The following is a 19,091-nucleotide window of genomic DNA, read 5'->3' on the forward strand; positions in this document are numbered from 1 at the left end:
TGAAGAAGAGTCTAAGCTTCAGGTTTGCAATTTGTTTACTGAGTAAGAAAAGGGCTGGCTGTCATCTATTTTACATCGTGTTGAAAGTGATGTCCGGGATTCAGAAGCAAGCGAGAGAGACCCTGAACAAGGTTCAAGTGGTCTGAATGTGGTGGATGTCGGGAAGCCTCAAGGAACGTCACTCGAAGTAGACGGAAACGTTACATAAAAAAGAGAGCTCGGAACTTCAGCTGACACCTTGGCTGTAAAAGCATACCAAGGGGTCCCAACAAGGTTCAGACAGTTTCGATACAACAGATAAAGATTCACCTCAAATCATCACATGATCACAGTAGAGTTAACACAAAAACAAAACCTTGACGTGAATCTCTGCACCACTCAGTGCCCAGAATGAGGATGCAGCAATGCAACAAGTGTGTATCTGTCATAAACCTCTCCGTCGTATCGTCACCACTTCAGATGAGCTTCTATTGATCAGCTCTGAAGTGAAAAATGGACTTGAGGCATTCCTCGTTAAGAACAATATCTAACAATTTTCCCAAAGATGAAATTATTAAGCTGCACTGGGACGGAAAACATGTGAGCAAATTTCATTTTTGTGATATAGACAGTGAGGATCTGCAGCAGCCAATCATAAGGATTCCAAAGGCCAACAGGACTGCTATTCTCAGGCCTGTGAAGGTGCCTCAACATGCAGGGGGTATCGGCACTGAACCAAAATTTTACGACTGTCATGGAGATCAGCGGCAAGCAAAGAGTTTCTGAACCTGTGCTTTCTCAGACGGAGAAAGTTGTAGAACAGTTGATGATTCCCATCGATGGGTCTGCAGTGCCAGCCGGCTTTAAGGCAGTCAAGCTCAATTACCGCACCGATAGCGGAGAGGTGGTGCAGTTGTCTTAGAGTCAATGAAGCCTATTCGTGTCATTAATAGTACCACACATCCTGAAAAGCAGATTGGCTTCTTGCCTCGTGTAATTCGATTCATACAGGAAACCGGGGAAATTACCGATAAGCCTGTGAACCCACATCAACAGATTATGCCATTTCTGGCAACCGCACCGGCTGCGAATAAGAATACGCCTGTATACACTGCAAATGTGCCCATCCAGAGCACACCAAGAACCTCTAGTTCAAGTCTGACCAGCCTCATTAAATCACTTCCTCATCCTCCTGCTGCTGCAGCAGCAGCATAACGCCACCGTTATCCTGCCTCGCACTACCAACCGTCGACGCGGAAACCACAATAGGCCCTTTATTACCCTCTGCAACAGGGAGGCTTGCATCTTCAACCGACGCCTTCGTGCATTCTGCCTCCGAACCCATAAGGTGATTTTTACATTGACCACGGATTTCAGCACCTGTCCTTGCTGCCGTTGGCATACACCCAAGTTTTGAAGGTGTCACCCTCAGCCGCCACATCCAGGGCATGTTTCCGAAAGGGTCGCTACACTTCCCCAGAGTGGCGTAACTTTTCCGTTGTAGAGAAAAACACATCGCCTCACTGAACAACAAGAACTTCCCGCCGCTGTCCTTAGCAAGATCACAAACTCGTCCCCCCACGGCAGCCCTGGTGGCAGCCTCAAACGGTTTCTCTTCGACTACCGACCCCACGAGCACGTCGGACAAAACTTTCGAGATGATCCACGACAGGCACAAGGCTGCAGGAGCGCCAACTAAACCGAAGGGTCCTTCCGGTCCACCAAGCTACAACCTTGGCAAGAACGCCGGACAAGGCGCCGCCAAAAGCTGTGATCTATGACTGCGGCAAGACGGTCCGTTTCCCAGTGTCGAGGGCTTTCTTAAAACTCAGGAAATTATCAGAAAACCGCATCCGCTGCGAATTGCACGCTTCCTCCTTTGCACGTTATTTGAATGTCTCGATTGTTTCTAAATGCCTAAGGATTAATCTAAAGTGAGCCACATCAGAAATGTCCATTAATAACAAAATTAAATAGGAAAACCTTCTTAAGTATGCATCGTTAGAATTAGTTTCAATCTTTATAGATCACTACAAAACAAACGCGGAGTCGCTACGTAAGCAGGAGAAAGTACTGAAACAGAACCTCACTCCGGAAGAGTAAATAGAAATAGTTCGCTATGAATCCGATAGGATGTCAGCACAAAAATTAAAGCCAGGAAATTTTCTCCCGACAATTTTGGTCTTCATGACAACCGGCTGGGATCAAAACATGATATGCCTCCCATACCAGCACCCGTACAGAACAACGGAACGAATGACAACGTTGTGAACCTGTCTAGTATTGAACTTACCGCAGCCGAGCTTAGCGTCCTCTCAAAAGGTTTGGATTTTTGCCCGGCCACTGGCGGCTTTAGTGAATGTCAGCTTCTTAAAGATTTAGACAACTTTGCAAGAAATTTGAGACTTCGGGAATATTTTCACGACCATCCTAAATCAGAGAAAACACGCCAAGCACTGGATTCCTCCTCCACAGCGCGACAAGTGTCAGTATACATACATTAAAGCAGTACAACGCGACATACTTCAGGCGTACAAAGGACAAGTTCCCTTTCGACGCAATATTTCTATTGAAGAAAAAAGGCCACTGAATGAACAGCAAGCAAGATCTTGTATTAAACCTGCCGACAAAGGAGGTGCAATAGTGATTATGGACAAAATTGACTATGTTAAGGAGGCCAACAGACAACTAGCTGAGTCTTCATTCTATCAAATATTAACTTATGATCCTACCAAAAAACGCGCAATTGCGATAGGAGCGGGTTCGGCAAAAACTAAAATAAGCCACTACGTAACAGAAACCGACGGTTCGGACACGGAAAGGTCGCGGGCTTAAAACAAGAGTGGGCAACATGGCTAACTAATCACACTAGGAATTCCCAACGAATACGAAATTCAGAACAAAGATATGGCAATGGAACTGCCGCCCCTTCTCCAGAAAAGCGGCCAATAAACTATAATGATCAATCAATCAACCAGGAAAGCGGCAGTGCTCCACCAGTTTATCAAGAACGCCGTAATCGCTCTGGACGTGATATGTCTGCAGGAGGTCGGAGCCAAGCCGGCCAAACTGCAGGGATACACTTTGAGCGATTCTCAAAATTCGAATGTCACCACGCTGGTGAGCAAGTCGATAAACTCTCAATTATTAACACTTCCGCAAACTAAGGGAGATACTAATTCCATAGTTACCAGTGTGATGCCAAAAAAAAACGACATAAGACACACACAATAATCACAAATCTGTACAGCCCTCCCAAAGGCAAAGGTGGCGACCTATCCCACATTTTCTCAGCAACGAAAGATTTGGCGGACACCAAGGATAAGGCTGTGATAGTGGGTGATTTTAATGCGCCCCACATACTATGGGGATACGCGAAAACGTCGCCCAAAGGGTTCCTACTCGAGCGCACCGCAACGGCCTTGGGCTTATGGGCAATCAATCCGGTAAACCGACGCGCACGGGTAACAGCGTCAGCAGAGACCCGGCGCCCGACCGTGCCCTTACAATTAACGTCAGAGACGCACAATGGATTTCCTTCGACGAAAATCTGTGAAGCGATCACGGCATAATTCGAATAGCGCTCTCCACGCCCAACATACGGAGAACAATAGGAATCACTAGGTTAACCGACTGGCCTCGTTATAGAGCACTCCAGAGGGCGCTTGAGGAGTCGGATACCGCCCCGACCGAGATGCGCGAATGGACTCAATTCCTTCAACGAGCACACGGGGTCACCACCAAAGTCATTGAGCGCACAGCGGAGGTGCCGATGATAGACTCTCACCTGGTCAGCCTATGGGAAGAGAGGCGGAAATTGGTCAAGAGGTGGAAAAGACAACGTCTAAACAAACACTTGAGACAACGCATCGCCGTCTTGGCAGAGCAAGCCCAACGCCACGCCAACGAGCTAGCTAAAAACGAGTGGGCGACGTTCTGTGGAACCCTACCAGGAACTCCGGGAACGACCAGTATGAGGCAAATACTACGGAGCAAGCTAGACCCGATGAGCACACGTACTCTTACAACAAGAAGCTCCAAATTATAGTAGACAACTTTGAGGGTACAGACCAAGATCTAGTCGATGCTCTTCAGAACAAGTACCGTATTTTCGCGCGTATAACCCACCCTTGCATATAACCCGCACCCCTAACTTTGAACTCCACGAAAAAGAAAAAAAAAATAACCTCGCATATAACCCGCACGCTTATCCGAAAAAATTAGGACTAGGATGTTACAACTACGTACAGTCATCATTTCGTTTTCAAAACACATTTATTTCAAACGGACCGCCGCAACGTTGTCAGTGCTGTCCGATTCACTGCTGCCGTCCGAGGTTTCATCGCCGCTCTCAAAGACGTAATCGTCTTCGGGACCACCTAAGCTGTTCCTTATGCCTCAATTTTTGAAGCACTATGAAAGACTGCCGCCCAGACACACTCATGATGCCTAAACAAGGCTGGCCAACTGTGCAAACTGGGCGTACAAGAAACGACACCTGACTCATTGCAAAACCGTGCAAAAAGCGTGTAACCAGACTATGGATGTGGATCTGGCTATAACCTGTGTTGGCCTCTTATTGGCTTAACAAACGTCGATGTCGATAGGCATGCGGACTCTGCACGGCAGGCCACGCGTTGTCGTGAAGCTGACCCCCCAACCCCTCCCTTCGCGAATATTCGCAGATAACCCGCACCCCCCCCCCCCCTTTTAAGCAATCGTTTTAAATTTTTGGTGCGGGTTATATGCGAGAAAATACGGTACATGGGACCCTCACCCGCAATGGGATCGTACTACGCGACGAGACAATAAGCGGTGGAGACCAACCCTAAATTATATGAAGACATAACGTACGCGGAAGTGTATGAGGCGGCACAATCCACAGTTACAAACTCGGCACCGGGCCTAGACTCGATCACAAATTGAATGATTCGAAACATGGGTTCGGTAGCCCTAGCGAAAATAACAAAGGTTTTCAATAGCGAGTGCTGGGCCAAGTCTCAAGAGTGGAATAAATGGCTAAAATAATCATGATCCCCAAAACAAAAAAGAATCCCTCGATCGATACACCGGTCAGTGTCGATCATGTCCTGCCTGGGTAAGCTCTATGAAAGGGTGATCCATAGCAGATTGCAGCGATGCCTGGAAGAGCGGAGCTGGTACTCCATGATAGGATTTAGCACGGGTTTATCTTGCCAGGACGCGTTCCTCCTACTTAGAGACGAAATTCTAACGAATATACCGTACGGCGACGAGAGATTAGTCCTAGCACTAGACCTTAAAGGAGCCTTCGACAACGTCTCTCACGCCGCAATATTGGAGGAACTCGAACTCGCGGTTTGTGGTGAGCGCACATACACTTAAGAGCGTTTCTTTCTAACCGCGAGGCGAGCATCAGTATTGGCCAAATCACATCGGATTTATTTAAAATGCCTAACAAAGGAACACTTCAAGGAGCGATAACATCTCTGCTCTTTAACATGGCGATGTGTCGTCTCGCGCGCGATCTGGATCGGATACCCGACCTAGGTTACACGCTCTACGCGGACATCACGCTGTGGCCGAGCAGAGGTTCACTAGGGGATAAGGAAAATACGCTCCAAAGCGCAGTATTAGCGGTGGAGAAATTTTCCAGATGGAGCGGCCTGAAGTGCGCGCCCGAAAAATCTGAGGTCATCCGGATACACGCGAAAGGTTACAACTCCAAATGATCGATTAACATCGTAGTTGAGGGCCAATCAGTCCGAGAGGTACCCACGATGAGTCCTCGGTTTGTGGCTGCAGAGCGACGGGAGAGCAGTAGACACTCAAAACCCTCAAATCTACAACCCACAACATAGCTCAAATGATACGTTGCGTGACGCATAGAAAAGTGGGAATGCGAGAAGACGATACCCTAAGCTCGTACAGGCCTTAGTGGTTAGTCGAATCACATATGGCTTACCGTACCAAATCCTGAACAGGGAGGAGGAAAGGCAGGCCAACACAATGATCCTAACCGCTTTCAAGGCTGCTCTGGGCCTGCCTAAATGTACCTTCAACGGAGCGCATGTTAGCTTTGGGAGTGCACAATACTTTCGACGAACTGAGGCAGGCCAAGGGCAATATTGGCTATACTCAATATCGCAGCATACGCCATTTATCTCACCGAACAGGCCGTACCTTTCCCTCCTTCAGTGAGATCCAAAATTACAGTGGCCCCAATTCCCAAGAACATGCATCCCGAGTACAACAAAGAAAGGCGCAAAGCACGCGCACAACACATTCAATCAACGTACTCTAATAACCATAGGTACAACGTGTACTACACGGACGCAGCTCTGCATGCAGAAGCGACCGGGCAGCGCTGCCAAAGGAGGTACGCCCTGGCAGTCATGAACGTGATCTGCCAGCAGCAAATAATCGCATCGGCCAGGGCGGGATCACCCACCTCGTCCGAAATATTAGCAGTGGCGATCGCACTTGCTCACACAGAGCGTTCGCAAACTGACTTGGGCGTTGTCACGGACTCCCACGAGACATGTCGCATGTTTCTTAAGGGGCACGTGTCTGCGGCTAACCTCGCGATAATCCCCAAATCCTTCAACCACCGTCATCGCCTACTCTGGTGCCCGGGCCACGCGGGGGTACAGGGGAACGAAAAGGCTAACGCGTTAGCTCGAGGGTTTACTAACGGAGCTACAGCGTACTCTTCTAACCCCAACCACTCGCACTATCCCTCACAACATTCCACCAATTAAAATGCCAAAGACATCCTTGCTCATCAGCGCGGAGTCCGCAGAAAATAGCCGCCGCCTCACCCGGTGTCCAGCGCCGTCTGAAGGGGAACGATCCGGCATTGCGCAGCTGCCCTGCTCTGTTGCTCGTCGCTTTTATCGTAGGCCAGTTCGCCAGCGATGCTGATCCGGCGTTCGTACCTTTGTGGGCGGCAAATCTGCGATGTGAATCAGATAATGTTTAGTAGATGTACAGTCGATGCTGTCACTGCTGCCAAAATCTGGTCGCATCCATCCAGACTGGTTCATCCAGATTCCATCCCGACTGGTCACATCCATCCCCTGAAGCAGAGTCGTGCAGATCCGGCGTTCCCCGAGCTCAGAGGTAGAGGACAAGCGCGCAAGCCGAACGTGTGACTCGCTCTTGGAGGAGGAAATGGCAGATGCGAAACCACGTGACTACTTCTAACGTCCGATGTTTCGCCTATCCAAAGCTAAACCGGCGGACGCGCCGGTGGGGAGCGTTCGTTGAGGTGCCAGCATGCTGTGGCCTACAGGTTGCTTAGGCTACAGTGGACCATCGCCAAGAAGGGCGACGCTGCGCTGTGATGACGTTGCTGGAAACGCTCTCATCTCGACGACTGCTCCGACGACAGGGCGCGGAGCGCCTCAGAGCGCTCGAAGATGGAGGAGAGCGATCGAAAAACAGCCGAACGCAAGGCGCGCACCCTCTTTCAACCAGCCGAAGATAAAGCCACTCGCGAGAGTGGTCTAATCGGCATCTCGCGAGTGGCCAGTACCTCAGAGAGATTTGAAAGTGTCGCATCTCCTGACACAGTCTATTCTGACAGTTGCCAAGACGTTTAGTTAGGATGGGCTCTCCGCAGCTAGTAGCACGTGTTATGCTGGGATAGGTGAGCCTCATCTAGGCAACTGACCGCGGCTGTCTGGTGTTGAGCGATTGGGCAGTGACGAGCTGCTCTCCCTATGTCCATAATTAGCAGCAAGCATCGCTCTTGACGGCTTCTATGCGTGTCCCCCCACCTGTTTGTTGTGGCGGCCTCGTATCCATCACCCCACTCCATTATTAAAATTCTTTTCTGTTAGTCACTGTCTGTCATTTCCGTTTCTGCATGGACTTCGAGGGCATTCACCTACCTGCCCTCCCACCTGTTTGTTGTGGCGGTTTCTTAGCTTTCCTGGCCCAGCACCCCCGTCCTTCGTATATTTTGCCGTGCACAAATCAGCTTTCTGCAAGTATTTTTCTTGTCCCATTTATTGCCCTGTTTTCATTTTTAACAGCGTGTACAAACTAGCCTAACAGCAAGCTTTTCTCAAGTTTATTAACAGAATGAAAGTCGGACAAGGGAAAGAAAAAGAAAGTACGTCGGGGGTTGTGCTTGTTATGCGCTTCCAAGACAAGCAAGTCACAATATTTTTGGAATGCTTTTCTTGCAGCGTGGTCAACCATTCGGTCATGGTCCAGAAACGAGAAGCTCTTCGACGACACGAAGGCCTCGTGGAGAGCAGCAATGCCTCCAAGTTTTATGCATGCGCTTGTCCCATCTTTGTCTGTATGTGGAATTTTTTAGCGCTCATCCGCCCCTCAGCAGTTATGGTTAACACGATCCCGAATGACGTAAAGGCGCTCCATGAGTGGGGCCACAATGGGGCTCGCCCCCATGACAAACCCCTGGCTACGCCAATGTCCCGTCCAATTTCTTGTAATAACACCCTCAGTAAAATCTGGTACATAATGTCTGCAAGTTTATTAAAGCACACAGTGACCCCCCGAAGATGCCAAGTTATAGGAAATTTGGCTTGGATTTGACTTTGTGTAAAATATGAGACATGGCTGTGGAAGTAGTGTATTCTTCAATAGGAGTGTTTAAGTAAAAGCCTATGTAAGTGGTGTATTTTTGGAAGCAGTGCATCGGCCCCATCTACAGTGGCAGGGTCATGTACACTCATTGCGGGAACATTGCTGGTTGCATTGGTTTTGTTTATGCAGAAGATATGGTGGCTTTCTCTGCGTGGATAATGTTCGTACTTGTATTGGAAGGTGTATTCGATGGCTACGACCCAAAAAACAAGCAGCGGCCCGAACGAAAGACAGGTGGCAGGAAAATTATTTTTGTCCCCAGTGACCTCTGGGCAGCGGAAACGGTTTTGGAAGGCTATGCATTTATGCATTTCCAAACTGCATGGGAAATACGTCATGGCCGCTATGTTTCAGGACGCATATATGGGTAGCGATGCCTTACCGGTGCTAATGCCTTTTCGCGCGTTGTCAGTGATCCGAGCGACGGTCCGCTCGCGTTATCAACGGGATCAGCTGGCCGTGAGCGGTGGATGATAAGACTAGTATAGAATAAGTCATAAGGCATCGCTACAAAATACCTTTGGACAGCCGTGAAAATGGGACGTCAGTGCAGGGCTGCGGCCTGCAGCTCTTCGTATAGGCGGGGCCGGCCCATGCGGATCGCCGCCGGCGACGATACAAACTTGTATCTGTATATAAATTACAACACAGACAAGAGCTGCGGAACCAGTGTCCGGCCGCCGCGGCACACTGCATGCGAGACGGCTCGCCGCCTATCGCGCCACGGATATTGGCCTATATTTCTTTATGTTGTAAAATTGCGGCTAGGAGTTGAGCGACCCAAACGTATACATTTTGTTTGAAGCGCCTTTGCCCACGGCTCCAAAGCGAAAGCGGGATACTTAAATTGGAGCGCCTCGGCACAGAAACATCGCGTACAACTTGTTTTCCACGCAAAAAATATTGACCGGTCGAATGCAGTGTTGCGTAAATTGCGGCTTCAGCGAAATGTGACGACTTCTGCCAAATAAGTCAAACGGGAGCTATGACAGAATTCTGAACAAGCTGGTAGTACGTGCACTGCAAACACAGCTTTGCTTACTGCAGTTCGCCGCTGATATCAGACTGTATGAAATTTTTTGTGTGAAATTATGACGAGGACTGTGTTAAGCAAGTTTAAAAGTAAGCTAGCATTTGTGATCGGGAGCGGTTGTCTTGGCGGCGCAGTCGGCAACGGGGGGCCGGGGAGTCGATTGAACCGGTGCCAAAGTCAATGGGGTCTCGGCTTGCTCCCCCCCCCCCCCCTTCTCGGCAGGTCAACTGTAGCACTGCGGGGCACCCAAACTGCCAAGTGTTGGAGTTCAATTTAAGACCAGTCGTGTTTTTGTGCGGGGCAATTCTAACTATCCAATTTTTCGATTAATAGTTTAATCGCTATAATCTGTTGATGTGGCAGGCGAAAAACCAGGAAAGCTACACGCATTTCCCCAAGGCATGTGCACATATCACTGTCCGGTCCTTGTTCTATTAGGAAACGATTTTGTACAAACGTACTCATTCGTTAGGGTAGGTCCTTCTGATCATTAACTGACGAATCTAAGTATTCAGCGTAAAACGTGTAATTTATTATAAGGTGTTTAACTGAACTATGTGGTTTTACGTGCCAAAATAACTATCTGATCATGAGGCACGCCGTAGTGGGACGCTTCCGAATAATGCGGCCGCCGTGGCCGGGATTCGATCCTGCGATATTATAAAGTTTTAAAACCTTGATTATAAGGTTTTATAAAGGCACCTCGCTACCAATCGCAGCACGCCACTCGGATGAAATTTTCAGCCGCCCATGGAGGAAGGAAAAAACTGAGGAGAGGCCCTACCCCCTCCGCGCGCTAGGAGAAAAGTGTGGAGGAAGTGACGTAGTCATGGTGACGTATCATGGTATTTTTCTTTATTTTTTCACGATTTTTCCGCTGTAGCGGTATGGTGTCGTGGCACAATGGCGGCTTTGTTATGGTGTGTGCGCTCACACGTGTTGCGCCGTAGGTTTCGTACCGTGGCAAAGGCGTCGTGTGGGCAGGTTTACGTTGGTCTATGTATTTTGTTCCAACGTTACTAGACTAGCTTCAGTTGTAAGACTCGGCGCCGTTGCGCGGAACCGCCGCGCGCCCGCGGCCTTCGTGGCGCTGCAGTCGCACCCAGCTTCACTTCCTCACTAGCCGGCTACGCGGGCGGGCCGGACTAAGCACGCGGTGCAGCGTTGGTGTATTATGTGGTTCGTTGTTGACGGCGGATTTCAGCAAGCATGTCATCCGCGAAACTGTAGCCTTCGCCGCGTTTGTTAAGAATGTCAGCAGAAGATGCCGACGTGCTGCGTACCTGGCTGCATAAGCGGCTATCGGAAAGATGTCGACAGTTCGGCGCGCCACTTTTTCTGTGCTTCCAGCAAAGCGACGCTTCGCTCGGCGTGGAACAGAGCGATTCCTCGTGCCGACCGGGAACTCTCTGCGAAATCCAAGGTGTTATTTACACTTTCATGAGCAGTACATATTAAAGTGTTATGTGCATGTTATCAACGGAAAGAGGGTTGATGTGCTACGAGGCATGTGGACATGATTCCATTTAATTGGCGCAAGGACATTTAAGGCCAAAGAGCGCCAGGACATGTGTCTTAGTTTAGCAAAGTTATGAGTTAAAAACTGATTTAAAATAGAGGCTGTAAGAGGCCTACACATAAGATAGATCTATAGATATTAGTGCATGACTTGTAAAATAATTACTAAAATCAATATAAGGCCTTAAGTACATTGCCTACAGATACAAAAGGTGAATTATTGTGCATATTCCGAGTCCCTTGTACAATTCTTGCTTGCGCAAGTAGTGCGAGGGCTCAGACATACTATTGTGCATTAGGCCGTACCTCACCTGTGAGGCACTATCTGACGGTAGGATGGAATGCGATGATGTCTAGAAAATTAACTTGCGCAAGATAATTAAACATTCTTTTAAAGTTTAAAAGTGCGTCATCTGATAAGAACATCGAGGGATGGGGTGGTATTTAGTATTTGTAAAGTTCCTTAATATGAGCCACTCTCTCTCGGTGAAGTTCAGGACATTGAATGAGGACATTAGGCTCTCACCGCACTCTTTCCGACCCACTCTTACTGCCTCAGTATACACTTCGACCTCGGTCGAGGCCGAAGAGGCAGCTATTATTGCCCTTGCGATCACGCAAATCTGCGCGGAATACATTTTCAGTGATTCCAAGCCTGCAGTCTACAACTACGCGGTTGGACGGCTGGCATCCCCGGCCTCCGGTATCTTGCGTTCCGACACTGTTCCCCTCGCCCAATCCAAATCATCTGGGTGCCCGCTCACGCAACCCATCCTGGCAACGAGGCGGCCAATTCCATCGCTCGCGATTCGACTGACCGAGCAAGCCCGCCCCCGCCGGGAATGGATAGGCGCGACGCGCTCCTCACGTACCACGATATCTCGTCTCACCTTCCCCCCACCGCACAAGTCCCTTTCCCAGCACCACCAACACTTGTGGCGCCACCTTCAGGCCCACACCTTTCTTACTCCTGCACGTCTTGCCCTCTTCCACCCCGGTACGTACTCGCCGGCCTGCCGCTTATGTGACAGCTCCCGCGCCAATTACGATCACATCTTATTCTCCTGCCCGGCGCACTTGCCCCCTGCCTTTTGGCACCTAACCAGTCCGCAGCAGTGGGAGGCTGCTTTGTCCAGCACCGAGCCGGATCTCCAACTCCGGCTGGTGACCTGGGCAGAGGACGTCGCGACTAGGCACGGCCTGGACGCCACAACCGGCAGCCTGAAGGCCGTCCACAACGCTGCTTTTTAATTTTCTTTACTTCGGGCCTTCTCAATAAAAGTTTTCCACCACCACCACCACCTCACCGCAGCGTGTGCACGTCGGAGGGTCAGTTGCAGTCAAGAGGTATTTATGTGTCCCACAAGTGTGTCCTATTCTGAGTCGTGCCAAGGTGACTTCGGTGTGTCTATCAAGCTTCAGTAGGAAAGATTTGGTTAGTTGCGGGTTAAGCAGGTGCAGCTTATTTTCAGCTTCTTTGTCGCATTGAGCTTGCCAATGATTACGGAGCGCCTTTTGTACCGCAGGTTTCAGGTCACACCAGGTACCCAGCCTACATCAATTGTGTCCCGATGTGCCGCTTCTCCAGCATTTTTGTCCGCCATTTTATTGCCTGCGATCTCAGAGTGGCCTGGCAGCCAGCATACACCAAGAGCAAGGTTTAGTTTATACGCTACTTGTATGTGTTTAAGAAGCTTGTTTAATACAGGGTTTCGGCTTGCTTTGCCCCAGGACAGGGCTCTGACAACGCTTAAAGAATCTGTGTATATTATAGAGTTGTGTATATTGTGCTGTACTATGTACTCAACAGCGATCATAATACCGTACGCTTCCGCTGTAAAGATGCTGTTATGGTTATGCAAGGCTTTAGAGTTGGAGAAGTTTGGGCCATGGGCTGCACATGATACCGGAGTTGCAGACTTTGAAGCATCAGTGAAAAATGCCGTAGATCTATACTTGTCTTAAGGCCAAGAAATGTTGCTGGATGAAGGCACTTGGGCAACTCTTTTTGTTAAGCTCTTTAAAGGACAAGTCACAGGTGATTGTACATTGCTCCCAAGGTGGGATGAGTTCAGCGTACTTAGTTTCCTGCAGATCTGTGAAAACTTGCGTTTCTCCGCAACAGACTTCACTGCTAACGGGAACGGCGGGGCGTGTGAAGACCGGTTTAAATACAACTGATTTGTGGACTGATCATTTATGAGTGCTTTACATGGATGTTGTTTTAGCGACATGGTTCTTATTGCATAGGTGACTCCAATATATGTACGCTGATAATCCAGTGGCCACTGATCCGACTCTGCATAGAGACTTTGGACAGGGCTGGTACGAAAGGCATCAAGTGCTAGGCGGATACCCCAGTGATAGACAGGATCGAGTAGCTTAAGTGTTGTCTTTGAAGCTGACTGGTAAACGATACATCCATAGTGTATGCGTGACAACACAAGGCTTTTAAACAGAGATAGGAGACAATACCTATCTGTTCCCCAAGATTGGTGAAATATAATCTTTAAAAGGTTCATAGTTTTAAGGCATTTCAGCTTCAGCTGTTTTATATGTTGGATAAAGGTAAGCTTAGCATCAACGATTACACCGAAAAATGTTTGTTCTTTCGCAACAATCATGCTTTTCCCATTAATCGAAATGCATGGGTCAGGACATATACCTCTTCGTCTGGAGAAAAGCAGACAAGTAGTCTTTTCTGCATTGAATGGGAACCCATTTTCATCTGCCCATTTGGTGAGCCGATTAACACGTAACTGCATCTGCCGTTCACATATTGACAGGTTGCAAGATTTGAAACTGATTTGGATGTCGTCCACATAGAGTAAGATATCGTAGCTGGTATAACAGAGCGGAGAGAGTTCATTTTAATTATAAAAAGTGTGCAGCTTAGCACTCCTCCCTGTGGTACACCGTTTTCCTGAACAAAAGTGCGCGTAAGTACAGTGCCAATTCTACGCAGGACTTCCTTTCAGATACATAATTTTGCAGAATGATCAGCATAGTACCACAAATTCCATAGGACGACAGGTCTTGCAGAATACCGTATCGCCAGGCAGTATCATATGCCTTCTCAAGATCAAAAAATACAGATAGACAGTATTGGTTGTGTACAAACGCATCACGTATATACGACTCAAGGAGAACACGATTATTCGTTGTAGACCTCGCTCTTCGAAAGCCAGATTGGTGAGGGTCCAGTATACCATTATATTCCAAAAAATAAACAAGGCGGCTGTTAATCATTTTTCAAATACCTTAAGTAAACAGCTAGTGCGTGCAATTGGTCTGCAACTGTTAACTACGGAAGGGTCTTTGCTGTGTTTGAGTAGTGGTAAGACTATTGCCTCTTTCCAAGATGATGGTATATGACCAGTTGCAAAAATCTTATTCTTAAGGCCTAAGATACAGTTTAGGGTATTATCAGGAAGATTGTTGATTATTTCATATGTTATTGTGTCAGAACCTGGAGCCGAGCTGCCACAAGAGCCTAGGGCATGCTTGAGTTCATGGAATGTTATTGGTTTGTTGTATCCTTCTGAAGACTTGTTTGGACGCAGAGGAATATTTTCAGCTTATCTTTTACGGTGTAAGAACTTTTTGGAATAATTTTCTGAGCTTGATACCCTCTCAAAGTGCTCACCGAGATTGTTTGCTTTATCTTCTATTATCCCCAGAGCCAGTCACGAGAGGAAAATAATTTGGGCGTTGTCCTTTTAGTTTATGCACCCCATTATATACTTTGCTCGCATCCGTGCATGAGTTTATTGAGGATACGTAACGAGTCCAGCTTTCTCTTTTGGATATTCGGCGGATACGGCTGCCATTCGCTATGCACCGCTTAAAATTGATTTGATTTTCTGTTGTTGGGTAGCGTGAAAATCTGCTCCAAGCTTTGTTCTGGCGTTTCTTTGCAATTTCAGTCTTTGTTCCACAACGGTTTCGGATTGACTTTATCTGTGCAGGGCTCGGGGATGCAGTTTTGAGCAGAGCAGAGGATATGTTCAGTGATGTAGCTGGTCAGTTCCTCTACAACTAGGTGGTCCACATCTTCCAGGCACAGTGTACATAGGTTTCTAAATTTCGACTAGTCTGCACTATGAAGTCTCCATTTTTGGGGGTAAGCTGGTCCATCGTGCCGCTTTGTTGTTTCTATGAGTGTTTCTATGTGGAGTTTTTATGAGTGTTGGGAAGTGATCGCTCCCATATGTGGATTATTAATAACTCTCCATTGCAGGTATGGAAGAAGTGATGCTGACCATATGGCTAAATCTATACATGAATACGTGGTGTGTGTAGAACTGTAGAAAGTTGGCTCTGTCTTGTTAAACAGACAGCTCTAGTTTCATGAAAGGAGGAACTTTTCTATTGCCCATCCTCTCGCGTCACATCTTGAGTCACCCCAGAATGTGCCGTGAGCATTAAAATCGCCGATTACTATTAGGGTTCAGGAAGCTGGTCAATCAGCTTTTCAAATTCTGTTGTATCAAACCGTTCATCAGGCGATATATTGACGCGAGATAGGCTGGCACCTGCGGCCGCCGGCCGCTGCAACGAGAACGACGAAGTGTGTTCTGAAACGCGCGCTCTCCGAGTGTCAGCCTTTATTGAAAAGAACACCGTTTTTCCAAGGTCTCGATTGCTATCTTCGTGACATTTTCTGGTGGAGTTGCTGGGTAAATGATGTATGTTTTGATCATGCACAATGCAGAAGAAGAAAGAAGAACATCGCCATGTTGAAGAGCAGAGGAGATATTATCGCTCCTTGAGGGGTTCCTTTGCTCGGCATTTTAAATATCTGCGATGTGATTTGGCCAATACTGATACTGGCCTCGCGGTTGGAAGGAAACGCCCTTATGTTATTGTAGGTGCGCTCACCACAACCCGATAGTTCGAGTTCCTCGAGTATTGCGCCGTGAGAGACTCTACCATCCTCAATCAGAGGTACGTTTACGGTATCTCCACTTCCAAGAAATGTCCACCCGCAATACAATGTAGGGCGCCGCATAGCTCGGGCCCGTTCTTTATTAAAATCGGTTGCAGATAGTGGGGATCTCGCAGCCTTTGTCGATGCAGCCCAGTACGAGCGTTCCGATTGCTTCGCAGTGGTTTCTGTCGACCATACTGGCAAACTCCTATGTTCTGCCTCGGTTCGAAATGTTTCGGCAACGGTGGCTGAGCAAATGGCCATCGCTATAGCAATGAAGGACCCGTCGCGTCCAAATATATTCACGGACTCGCGGTCCGCAGCTAGGGCTTTCGCTTCGGGCTCGATCTCGCGGGAAGCAGCGGCCATCCTTGGCAGCGAGGGGGCTGCCGCGTTTCACACTATAAACTGGTTCCCGGCACACATGGGGGCCAACGTACATCCCGATGTTCCCAACGCCAATGAATTTGCCCATGACCGTGCGCGAGGTTTCGCTCACCGCGGCGGTGCCGGCGGATTCGAAGGCGGGGACGCCGGGAGGTACAGGGACTCGCTCCTCACTTTCCACGAGATCTTGACTCATTATCATCTTTCGCGGATGGCTTTTCCACTTCCTCACCCTAGACTCACTCGATCGCAATCGACGGCCTTTAGGATGCTCCAAACGGGGTCTTTCCCTTCGAGGGGCAGATTTAGTCACTTCTCGCCGAACATCGAACCGCAATGTCCGGACTGCGGAGAGGCGTACTGCACATGCTCTGGCAATGTCCTGCGTTACGCGACACAGAGTTCAACAACGAAGAGGTCTTGGAGGAAGCCCTTAAAAGCGGCGACCTCTCGGTTCAACTTCGGGCTGTCCAGAGGGCCTGCAAGAGGGCGGAGGGCCACGGTCTTCCGGTCCCTGCCTGGGAGCGGCCCGCGACTGCTACCGACTCCCCCTCAAAGGGGGCGTCCAAACGCAGTTCCTCAGGACCTGAATAAACGTTCTTTGTCTGTCTGGGTAAATGGTACGATCGCCCGAGACGCAGCGTACTCCGACTCCTCCGTCGCCAGTGCGTAGTCCGACAGAGCTCACCCCGGTACACGTCCGTACCAGCCGTCGTCTTCAGGGGCTCCAGCCACAGCACGGTCTGCTACCTGATCCTACCAGGACGATGCACCAACCGTCTACTGCTGCGCTCACCGCGCCGACACAGGACATTTTGCATCAGCCGCAAACACCCAATGCTCTTGAAGACGTCGAAGACTGGCTTGACCACTTCGAAAGGGTAGCCGAATTCAACGATTGGTCCCAAGAGCACAAGCTGCGTAATGTGTAGTTCGCTCTCGGGGATTCCACAAAGACGTGGTTCGAAAACCACTAGACGACACTGACATCGTGGAACGAATTTCGTCGGCAGCTAGTTGCCGCCTACACCAGCGCCACGGTGGACCAGCGCCGACAGAAAGGAGAGAGCGGAGTTGGCGATTCAGGCAAGGATTCAAGCCCCTAATGAGAGCGTCACGACGTATATTGAAGATATGGCTCGGCTCTTCAGACGTGCAGACGCTTCCATGCCCGAAGACAAAAAAGTTCGACGCGTAATGGGAGGCGTAAAGCAGGAAATATTTGCAGGCCTTATCCGCAACCCACCGACTACGCTTGCGGCATTTCTCGCTGAAGCCACTGCAATGGAAACGGCACTACAACAGCGCGCCAGGCAGTACAATCGAAACGTGACTGCAATTTCGAGTGGCGTCCCTAACGTGACCCTGGGAAGCGACGTAAGCGAGCTCAGAGCATTAATAAGAGCGGTCATAAAAGAAGAACTCCAAAAAATGCAGGCGGTCGAGCCCCCAGTCGCGCGACTTTCTGTGGCGGAGATGGTGCGAGACGAAATCAGGCAAGCCATCCAAGTTCCTGAACGCTTCGGGGCACTACAGTCGTAGGAGCAAGTTAGAATGACTTATGCGGAAGCCGTACGACGTCCTTCGCTGTATAATACATCAAACGTCGTGCGCACCACGGAAAAGACAGAAGTAGGGTTCAGCCGTCGTAATACGCCGTTTATCAACGAGTCCAGGCCAAAAAAGAGTGATTTCTGGCGCGCTCCTGACCACAGTCTGCTCTGTTTTCATTGCGGCGAAGCCGGCCATATTACAGGACGTGTCCCTACCGACGCCTGGGTCTCCGTGGGTTCTCTCCGAATGCGCCACGTCCACGACCTGGTGAGCGTCCGGTGGAAATCGAGAGCTTCCTGGCGAGTCGTCCCAATTTCTTCGAACAGCCACGGCACGAGCCTCGCTCGTCGTCACCGGCTCCGTCACGATACCGGTCGCCAAGTCCTGCCTTCCGTCGAGACGCCCCTAGGCGCCGTTCGCCCAGCCCTGTAAACCGGGAAAACTGAGTTCAGCGACCTCCGGAGGTGAGGCCGCTGACGCCGAATGTACCGAATATCCTCCATTACGACGCAAGCGACGACAGCGACGACAACAGACTGACGTTCAAACGCACTCACGTGATTCAAGGCACGTCGTAACATCGGATATACCAGTCAGCATAGACGACGACGAAGTCACAGCTTTAGTCGACACTGGCGCGAGCACCTGTTATGAGCCGAGAACTTGCCGCTAAACTGAAAAAATGTACACACAGTGGACTGGGTCGCCGGTCCGTACTGCCGGAGGACACCTCTTAAAGCCCATGGGGAGGTGTACAGCACGAGTGAATATTCGCGGCTTTACGTACGTCGGAGTCATTATCCTGCCGAGTTGTTCGCGAGAGTTGATCCTTGGGATGGACTTCCTGCAAGCTAATGGAGCCATAATTACTTTGCAAGAGTCGCGGGTAACGTTTTCGACGGCGCATGCTATAGCAAGCAACAAGTACGACAGTCAAGACAACGCCTTGCGCATCGTCGACGACAACGTTACGTTACCGCCGTGGAGTAGCGTATTAACCCTTGTAACCTGCGACGCGTTCGACGACAGTGAGGGCATTGCCGAGACAAATATATTCCGCTGCTGCTGGAACGGTATAGCTGCATAGCTCGA

This window comes from Dermacentor silvarum, chromosome 1 (assembly GCF_013339745.2).
Source record: "Dermacentor silvarum isolate Dsil-2018 chromosome 1, BIME_Dsil_1.4, whole genome shotgun sequence".
In the NCBI taxonomy this organism is placed as follows: domain Eukaryota; kingdom Metazoa; phylum Arthropoda; class Arachnida; order Ixodida; family Ixodidae; genus Dermacentor; species Dermacentor silvarum.